This window comes from Triticum dicoccoides, chromosome 6B (assembly GCF_002162155.2).
Source record: "Triticum dicoccoides isolate Atlit2015 ecotype Zavitan chromosome 6B, WEW_v2.0, whole genome shotgun sequence".
NCBI classification, from domain to species: domain Eukaryota; kingdom Viridiplantae; phylum Streptophyta; class Magnoliopsida; order Poales; family Poaceae; genus Triticum; species Triticum dicoccoides.
In genome coordinates this window covers 11,526,538-11,536,303 of record NC_041391.1, presented here as the reverse complement: position 1 = coordinate 11,536,303, position 9,766 = coordinate 11,526,538, and positions in this window count along the sequence as shown.

Genomic DNA, 9,766 nt, shown 5'->3' with positions numbered 1-9,766 from the left:
ATCCACCGGGGGGGTGGTAGAGTTTGAAAATTGGACCTTTAGTACCATGAACCGGTACTAATGCCTCAAACCCCATTAGTACCGGTTGGTGGCACCAACCGGGACTAAAGGTCCCACCTTTAGTACCGGTTGGTGCCACCAACCGGTACTAATGGGCATCGCACCCTTTAGTCCCGGTTCATGGCACCAACCGGGACTAAAAGGTCCAGACGAATCGGGACAAATGGCCCACGTGGCCCCTGGGCTCACGAACCGGGACTAATGCCCCCATTAGTCCCGGTTCACCCCATTAGTCCCGGTTCTGGACTGAACCGGGACTAATGGGCTAACCCGACCTAGACCAAAGCCCTGTTTCCTACTAGTGCCTGAAATGGCAAAGAGTAAAGAGGTGTGCCCGATGTGCAAGTTAGAAGGGTGCCTTGGGTGCCGGTTGGTGGTGCGGCGGTGCTCAGGTACGTATACGTAGGATCGCACAACGGAGCATAGAATGCTGGGGGCGGCAATAGGATATGGTGGCAGAGCAACGATCTCGCACCAGGGATTGTCGCGTGAGGAGCGCATTGGTACGCTAGAGGTCACATAGAGATGAAATTCTCCTGTAATAATGTGCTACTCTCGCTCTTGCCTTCTCCAAGATCTGAGAAAGGGCGGCTCACCCAATTCATTCGATTTTGTCCTAGGAGTATCGACAGCTTCTCGATTTCTGCTCCACGGAGTTAGGGCATCATGCCTAGCTCCACAACAGGTTTGGTGAAGTAGGGAGCCTGAGTGTTACCGAACATGCCGTAATAGTCAATTCCCAACTACATTCTTAGTTATCTTTTACCACAGTAGATATTTGGGTGAGATCAAAACACCGTGATATATTATTCTAAAATTAAAGTTTTCATTGTTATGAAATTGTTATGAATTGTTCAGCATATATTTAAAAGTGTTCATTGCGTATTTAAAATTTGTTCATTGCACATTAATTTTTGTTCGACGCATACTACAAATGTTCATTTGTGTATTTGAAATTTGTTCAGTGTTTGTTTCCAAAAAAGGTTCACTGTCTTTTAAATTTTGTTCAACGTATATTATAAAAATGTTCATCATATATTAAGTAATAGTTCACCTAGCATTATAAAAAATTTCATCGTGTATTACAAATTTTTTCACCATATGTTATGAAATTGTTCAGCATATATTATTAAAAGTGTTCATTGCGTATTTAAAACTTGTTCACCGTACATTAAAAAATTGTTCGATGCATACTACAAATGTTCATTTGTGTATTTGAAATTTTTGCAGGGTTTGTTTCCAAAAAAGGTTCACTGTCTTTTAAATTTTGTTCAATGTATATTATAAAAAAATGATTTCTTTGGAAAAAAGGATTTTGCCGCCGTCTTACATACTTTAAGATTGGCGCTGCGTTATCATCGTTGTAGGTTGCTAGCTCGGTTAGCTTGGCTCGCTAAAATCCTGAATGAATGAGTTCAGTAGTTTGATCCACGCGTGCGCTTCCTTTTTTTGATTTTTTTCGCTCGACCTGTGATAATTGTGCCGGCCCGTTTGCGTGCCGCTTCAGCCAAGCCACGATGAACGGACGCTGACGGGTGGCGTATAGGAGCACCCGCTTCGCCCCCACGTCTTTGCCACTGTTTCTTATCGTATTCAACTGTATCCACGATTTACTAGCGCTAACACCTGACACGCCAGCTGGATTTGTTCGGATCCCAAGCCTGCAACGGACGAGCGGGATTTTGGGTGCAGCTGAGCCCGAGCATCAAATCGCCTCTCTCGGCAATATCTTCATTTCACTAGTAACTTGGAATATCAATGATGTAACGAGAGATATCATAAACTTACGAGACACTTAGGCACAAGCAATTCGGTGTGAAACATTATCTAAGAATAATTTGCACAAGGTTTTAAAATACTAGAGATCCACAAATCTTTCTTTCAAGTAGCCGACTGGAGCCAGGAAACCTGCCACCACAAACTGTCGTAGAATAATAAGAAAAACGGTGTTCAGGCCATCGTCCAGCATATTCTTCAAAGTGAAGAGGATGTCAAGGGTGAGCACAGCAGCCACCGGCTCCATCCAAGGTAAGTCTTTTCAGACAAAAACCGTACAAGGATTGCCGTACACAGTAGGGATATTCATCATAGGAGCACTTGATCCAACACACCGGACATCCTCATCCAGTATAACAATGAAATCGTGGCTGAATCGAAATTCAAAACACAACCAACTGATGCGGCACGTGATTCCCTAAAACAGTTTCTGTTGCCACATATCCAGCAGTTAATGCAGACCACTCTTTTTTGATCCAAGACCTTCCTCACCTTCACACTGAGTCTCTTCCAGGCAAAAGAGAACACGGATCAGGATAGAAATAACTAAGTGATACAAGATCCAAAAAACTGAAAAGAACTAATTGTGCGGCAAAAGTAAAATATTACGCAGCACTCTAAGGTCAAAATGCTAAAGTTGTTCCCGCTATACAGGAATAAATACCAAGATATCCCCAATGTACCTATCTACCTACTATACCTAAAACATAAAACATACATACAAACTAGTCATAAAACAGTCTAAAATGAACATAGAAGAAAGTACTGAATTTACCTGCCCAAGGAATCCAGTGTCCTGCGTCCACTCCGAGTGGATCATTTACCTGCAGTACTGTTTTTTCAAACCATCGCGCAGATGCCATGGTGTACACCCCATGCTCCAATCTGACACAACAACCATAGAGATGCAAGGAGTAATGGATCTGGTTTTGGTTGCTCGAGCTACAAGAAGAGGCAGGACAACTGGAAGACAACTTACTTCTCAAAGAGGGCCTGTATCTTCTTGAGAGCAAAAGTGAAGGGCTGCAGGGGATCATCCTCTAAGTTATTCAAATTCCACTCTTGTTAGATGTCAATTATCACCTGGAACAGAAGGTACGCTTACTAAAGTTTCAATGGCATAGTCTAGTGCTTCCAAAAATCCCATGTCCATCTAGCAGCAGAAACATCACTCAGACACTTCTTACCAAATCAGTAAGTTTCGACCTCCATATGATGTTGCCTTTACAACAAATTGCTTACTAAAAACTGAATTACAGACAAGAATGGCAGAGTCACTGAAATAGTCAATTCAAAATGATCACAACAGGACTCGAAAAAAAAATCTCGATGGGAACATGGAAATAAAATGGTTCTCACAACACTATCGCAAAAGAGCGCCTGCTTATATGATCCAGTAAAAAATACTATTTTCTACTAGAACAAAAGCACATCAGATAAGATTGGTTCTCACTTTACTACAGTTTTTTGCTATTTAAATTTTTAATAATGACTGACAAAAGAATCTCGACAGGAACATGGAACATAAAATGGTTCTCACAAAAATAGTAGCAAAGGAGCACTTTCTGAACAAGTACAATATTCTAGATAATGTTTGTTCTTGACTCTTTAATGCAGTATTAACTACCGCCTACCAGTGACAGAGGAATGCAGCTGGCCCTCTTTTTGCTGCTACTTCGTCCTCCAACAGAAACATCGAGCATTAACAATTCTAGATAATATAAGTTCCAAATTTAGCGTTTTTTAATTCATTATAACTGATGCAGATATTGTTAGAATTAATGGGCTAGGCCCATAGCAATTTCTGAAATCTCAAAGCCCATGTGTAAAATGGCAAGTGGTGGTGCTAAGTTTAGTCCCACCTTAGAAGTTGAAGAAGAGTTGGACCTCTTTATATAGTGGGTTCTCTCCACCACTCTAAGTGGTGTGTGAGAAGAGAAAGGGAAAACCACACGCGCGCGCTCGCTGGCCTGGCCTAGGCGGGGCGGGGCGGCGCGTACATGCGGCATGCGCGTGAATGGTCCGTCTCCTTGCAGGAGCGCAGCTTCCTTTTGCCGTTTTATTTTTATGTCTTGGCAGACAAGTTTTTGATTTCTTGTCCGGTAAGTATACGAATTAGAAACAGAGTCGGTTTGGGATTGTGGTCGCGACACAATACCGCCTCTGGTCCTAATATATATACAGCTACCGGCTGCGGCCAGAGACACACCGAAAACCGAAAAACACCTAGGGTTTTGCCTCATCTCACAACTTGCGCCGCCATCGTAGTCTACTCCATCCCAAACGCCGGCGTGCATCGGCGCGTGGGAGAGCAGGTCTCCGGAACTGTTCGTCTTTGCGATCCTGCACCGGGAGAGGACGAATTAGGTTTTTGGGAAGCGATGTGCGCGACTGCTCAAATTCGTCATCACGGGTCGTCTTCCGTCCAAGTCGGGCGGTGCTACTCATCGTCGTATTCATCGCCGTCAGCAGCAGATCGTCGCCAACATCGTCATCAACACTGTCGCACCCATAATAGCTAACGATCAGTACGTCCAACATCCTTTGTTCATGTCTGTTTCTACAGCTATTGTTACGTGTTTGCTGCTATTATGCATGTCTTGCTGTTCTTCTAGTTTGCTAGATTATTGCATGCTAGTATCTCTTCTAGTCATGAATTATTTACTGGAATTAATCATGAACTTGCCTAATATTCCAACAGATATGTCATAGTATTTTTGCTGAGAGTGGCTTGCTAGGTCCTCAAGTTTTTTAGATGGTCATCATCCTAAGGCAGAACCGCATGATATATCTACAGGTCGTTTACTGAAGTACACACAAATTTACTTTAGATGAAGCACCCAAGAAGCATATATAAATCGAGAAGGAGCTTTACTGTGAAGAATAATCTAGCCTTCGCCGTTTAGGTTTCTTCACAATGTGGTTCTGAAACGAGGGAAAATTTGAAAGGAATTAGCCCACACGGGGAGAGAAACACAAACTTTTATCAAATAATTAAACATGCACCCAACATATTTCCTGAAAGTACTTCAAAAGTAATATGGGGAATAGTAAACTAGAGTAGGTTTATCAGTCGCAGCAATTCAATATGCACGTACAACTCATAAAGATACATACCATGTGTTTCTTTTGTTGCTACAATGAAGTATGTAGGGTTTGAAAAAACTCAGGAATTTTTTTTGTCAAATAGCCATAAAAATGCAGGTCAGTTTTCTATATAAGAAACAACAGTACAAGTCATATTGATACATATAACTCAGAATATTGGGTCTGCAATAATCTTGTTAGAGATTATGTCCAATGACCATAATTTCTAAGATTGACTAAGGATCTGATTCGTAGGAGGTACTGATTTGCGAATCTGAATTGCAAATAGAACCAAATGTGTAGGAGGATAAATTATGGTGGTACTCTAGGCCCAACAACACCCCAGCCCTGCAAAAGTTCAATTCATACTTTGTCAATTTTAGCCAGAGTTTTTCTCATTAGTTGGATGGGTGGATTGAACAAACGGAAAGTTGTAGTGTAGGACAAGCTTGTCAGGAGAATAAGCCACGGCCGTGACCAGAGCGCGTGCGTGTGCGAGCTTGGCGTGAGGCGTGCGGTCCGAGCCGCACCGGGACCGTGGCGTGCGTGTGTGTCTGGCCATTGTACAGGCATAGTCTGGCCATGGTCTGGGATGTGTCTGACTAGCGTCCAGGTTGTGTGCGTGAGTGCGTGTGTCTGTTGGCGAAGAACCAGGGGTTGAGCACGTCGCCAGCACCGGTAGTGGCCGCGTCGTCCGCGTCCGAGCGCGGCGGGTGCGTGAGCCAGGGGGTGCGGGCCATGGGTAGTGGATGAGTGGGCGAGGCGTATGAGCGCGCGTATAAGTCTCCCCGGACCCCTGTGTATCGCTGTGTGGAAAACGAGTTCGAGCTCGTGAAGAAAACTGAAAACGCCGTTGTTGCGGCAGGGTGTTTGTGCGCCCGCATATTCTTTGTGTCCACCTATTCCTCCTTCTTCCTTGTCTCCGGCGATCAGCGGTGACATGCAGTTCCGTTTTTGCGCCAACAATTGGTAGCAGAGCTTCGGTTCGAGAGTTCGCCGGCGGCCATGGCGCTTGTTCCGCACGGCGGTGGTGGCGGTAGTTTCTTGCTGCCGGTCCCGCCATTGACGACGACGAACTATATCTCCTGGGCGATCAAGGTGGAGGCGCTCCTTGATGCCCAGGGGCTGTGGTGTGCGGTGGCTCCGGCGGATGGCACAGCGGTGGACGCCGGCAAGAGCAAGACCGCGAGGGCGTTGCTGCTCGGAGCGCTGTCGGAGGAGGTGCTGCTGCCGGTGTCGACGAAGACCACCGCGAAGGAGCTATGGGACTCCCTCAAGGTGCGCTTCGTCGGCGCCGATCGGGTGCGGGCTGCCCGGCTCGCGTCGCTCCGCGGCGAGTTTGATCGGCTGCGGATGGCGGACGGCGAGGACTTGGACAGCTTCGCTGGGAAGCTCGGCGCCATGACGGCACGATACGCAGGCCCGGGGGAGGTGCTCGACGACGCCGCACTCGTGAAGAAGCTGCTGGACTCGGTCCCTGACCGCTTGTACCCCGCTGTCGCCAGAATAGAGCAATTCTGCGACGTGGATGACATGGCATTCGAGGAGGCCTTGGGGCAGCTCAAGGCGTTCGACGAACGGACCTGGCGTTGCGGGCAGGACGGCGGCAGGCGCGATGGCGAGGAGCTGCTATACACGGCGGCACAATGGGCGGCGCGGCAGCGCAGGCAGGGTGGTGGCGGCTTCAACAACCACGACGACGACGGCACGGCGAGCACGGCATCGGGCGGCAGGAACAAGCGGCGAGGACGATGCTACAACTGCGGGCAACGCGGCCACTTCAAGCGCGACTGCATGAAGCCTCGGAAGGCTGCAGCGGCGGAGCATGCTCTCGTGGTGGAGGTCGGTGACGAGGGCGGGCCAGCACTTCTCTGAGCCACGGCTTAGGGGGTGAATGTCAGGAGAATAAGCCACGGCCGTGACCAGAGCGCGTGCGTGCGCGAGCTGGGCGTGAGGCGTGCGGTCCGAGCCGCACCGGGACCGTGGCGTGCATGTGTGTCTGGCCATTGTACAGGCATAGTCTGGCCATGGTCTGGGATGTGTCTGACTAGTGTCCAGGTTGTGTGCGTGAGTGCGCGTGTCTGTTGGCGAAGAACCAGGGGTTGAGCACGTCGCCAGCACCGGTAGTGGCCGCGTCGTCCGCGTCCGAGCGCGGCGGGTGCGTGAGCCAGGGGGTGCGGGGCGAGGGTAGTGGATGAGTGGGCGAGGCGTATGAGCGCGCGTATAAGTCTCCCCGAACCCCTGTATATCGCTGTGTGGAAAACGAGTTCGAGCTCGTGAAGAAAACTGAAAACGCCATTGTTGCGGCAGGGTGTTTGTGCGCTCGCAAATTCTTTGTGTCCACCTATTCCTCCTTTTTCCTTGTCTCCGGCGATCACCGGTGACCCGCAGTTCCATTTTTGCGCCAACAATTGGTACCAGAGCTTCGGTTCGAAATTTCGCCGGCGGCCATGGCGCTTGTTCCGCACGGCGGTGGTGGCGGTAGTTTCTCGCTGCCGGTCCCGCCATTGACGACGATGAACTATATCTCCTGGGCGATCAAGGTGGAGGCGCTCATTGATGCCCAGGGGCTGTGGTGTGCGGTGGCTCCGGCGGATGGCACAGCGGTGGACGCCGGCAAGAGCAAGACCGCGAGGGCGTTGCTGCTCGGAGCGCTGTCGGAGGAGGTGCTGCTGCCGCTGTCGACGAAGACCACTGCGAAGGAGGTATGGGACTCCCTCAAGGTGCGCTTCGTCGGCGCCGATCGGGTGCGGGCGGCCCGGCTCGCCTCGCTCCGCGGCGAGTTTGATCGGCTGCGGATGGCAGACGGCGAGGACTTGGACAGCTTCGCTGGGAAGCTCGGCGCCATGACGGCATGATACGCAGGCCTGGGGGAGGTGCTCGACGACGCCGCACTCGTGAAGAAGCTGCTGGACTCGGTCCCTGACTGCCTGTACCCCGCTGTCGCCGGAATAGAGCAATTCTGCGACGTGGATGACATGGCGTTCGAGGAGGCCTTGGGGCGGCTCAAGGCGTTCGACGAACGGACCCGGCGTCGCGGGCAGGACGGCGGCAGGCGCAATGGCGAAGAGCTGCTGTACACGGCGGCACAATGGGCGGCGCGGCAGCGTAGGCAGGGCGGTGGCGGCTTCAACCACCACGATGACGACGGCACGGCGAGCACGGCATCGGGCGGCGGGAACAAGCTGCGAGGACGATGCTACAACTGCGGGCAACGCGGCCACTTCAAGCGCGACTGCATGAAGCCTCGGAAGGCTGCAGCAGCGGAGCATGCTCTCGTGGTGGAGGTCGGTGACGACGACGGGCCAGCACTTCTCTGAGCCGCGGCTTAGGGGGTGAATGTCAGGAGAATAAGCCACGGCCGTGACCAGAGCGTGTGCGTGCGCGAGCTGGGCGTGAGGCGTGCGGTCCGAGCCGCACCGGGACCGTGGCGTGTGTGTGTGTCTGACCATTGTACAGGCATAGTCTGGCCATGGTCTGGGATGTGTCTGACTAGTGTCCAGGTTGTGTGCGTGAGTGCGTGTGTCTGTTGGCGAAGAACCAGGGGTTGAGCACGTCGCCAGCACCGGTAGTGGCCGCGTCGTCCGCGTCCGAGCGCGGTGGGTGCGTGAGCCAGGGGTGCGGGGCGTGGGTAGTGGATGAGTGGGCGAGGCGTATGAGCGCGCGTATAAGTCTCCCCGAACCCCTGTGTATCGCTGTGTGGAAAACGAGTTCGAGCTCGTGAAGAAAACCGAAAACGCCGTTGTTGCGACAAGGTGTTTGTGCGCCCGCAAATTCTTTGTGTCCACCTATTCCTCCTTCTTCCTTGTCTCCGGCGATCACCGGTGACCCGCAGTTCCGTTTTTGCGCCAAGAAAGCTCCTCGGTACCCACTATCTCTGCCGTCCATGCTCCTTTCTGTTCCTGGAGATTCGCACGATTGCAGGCTAGTGTCACTGTACGCTAGAGTGATTAAGGTCTTTCAACTCTGATGGGATACCTGCTGCGTCTAAACTCTGGTGGACGCAAATGCACTGTTCATTGATTGAGATAGCACAGCTTTGCAAACTTCGCAGCCCAAGAAGTGATGTGAACCTTGTCACATGACCACCAGCTCCTCACACCCAATTATTTTTACCCCTTTTTCTTCACCTTTTCAGTCCGGTACTGAATGTGGTTTCCTGCTACTGAATGGCACCAAAAAGAAAATCGATCCAAAGTATGTCTTCATTGTTTTTTAGCTGAATATTAAGTTGTGTCACACTTTTTAACACCATATTGGTCCTTACTACTTTGGACCCCATCATCATCACGTTGGATGGCAACACTATGCATTTAATGTATATATTTTATTTTGATTTTTGTGCACAACTCTTGGTCAGTACATTATTTGTCACATGCTCCAAGTCATGTAAAGGCCATGGTAAGAATATTCGTGCATTGGTATATGGTTCATGTCATTAAAATTTTGGGAGGAAAGCTAGTGCATAATTTCTCCCTAGAAATGATATTATCACAATTACACACACTATGGTGGTGGTTGGTTTGGGATTTTAGCTCATTATCAAATTACACTTGGACCTCACACACGTTACTCATAGCGATGCGCCATTACGAAATGCCATGTAAACAAATCACAACCTTGTTTCGAACTGGATTACCCCAGCCCCCACCGTGATCCCATTAAGATACTAGACTGAACAATTCCTCCCCCGACGCGTTAGCTTAATTACCCCCTCCCACAATCTGCGCTGCCTCCTCCCCCCTCTCCCAGATCTCCTCCACCTCCCACGATCTTCTCAGCCTCCTCCTCTTGTGTAGTCCCCTCCACCAACCACGATCTCCTGTTACTACTCCTCTCCCCC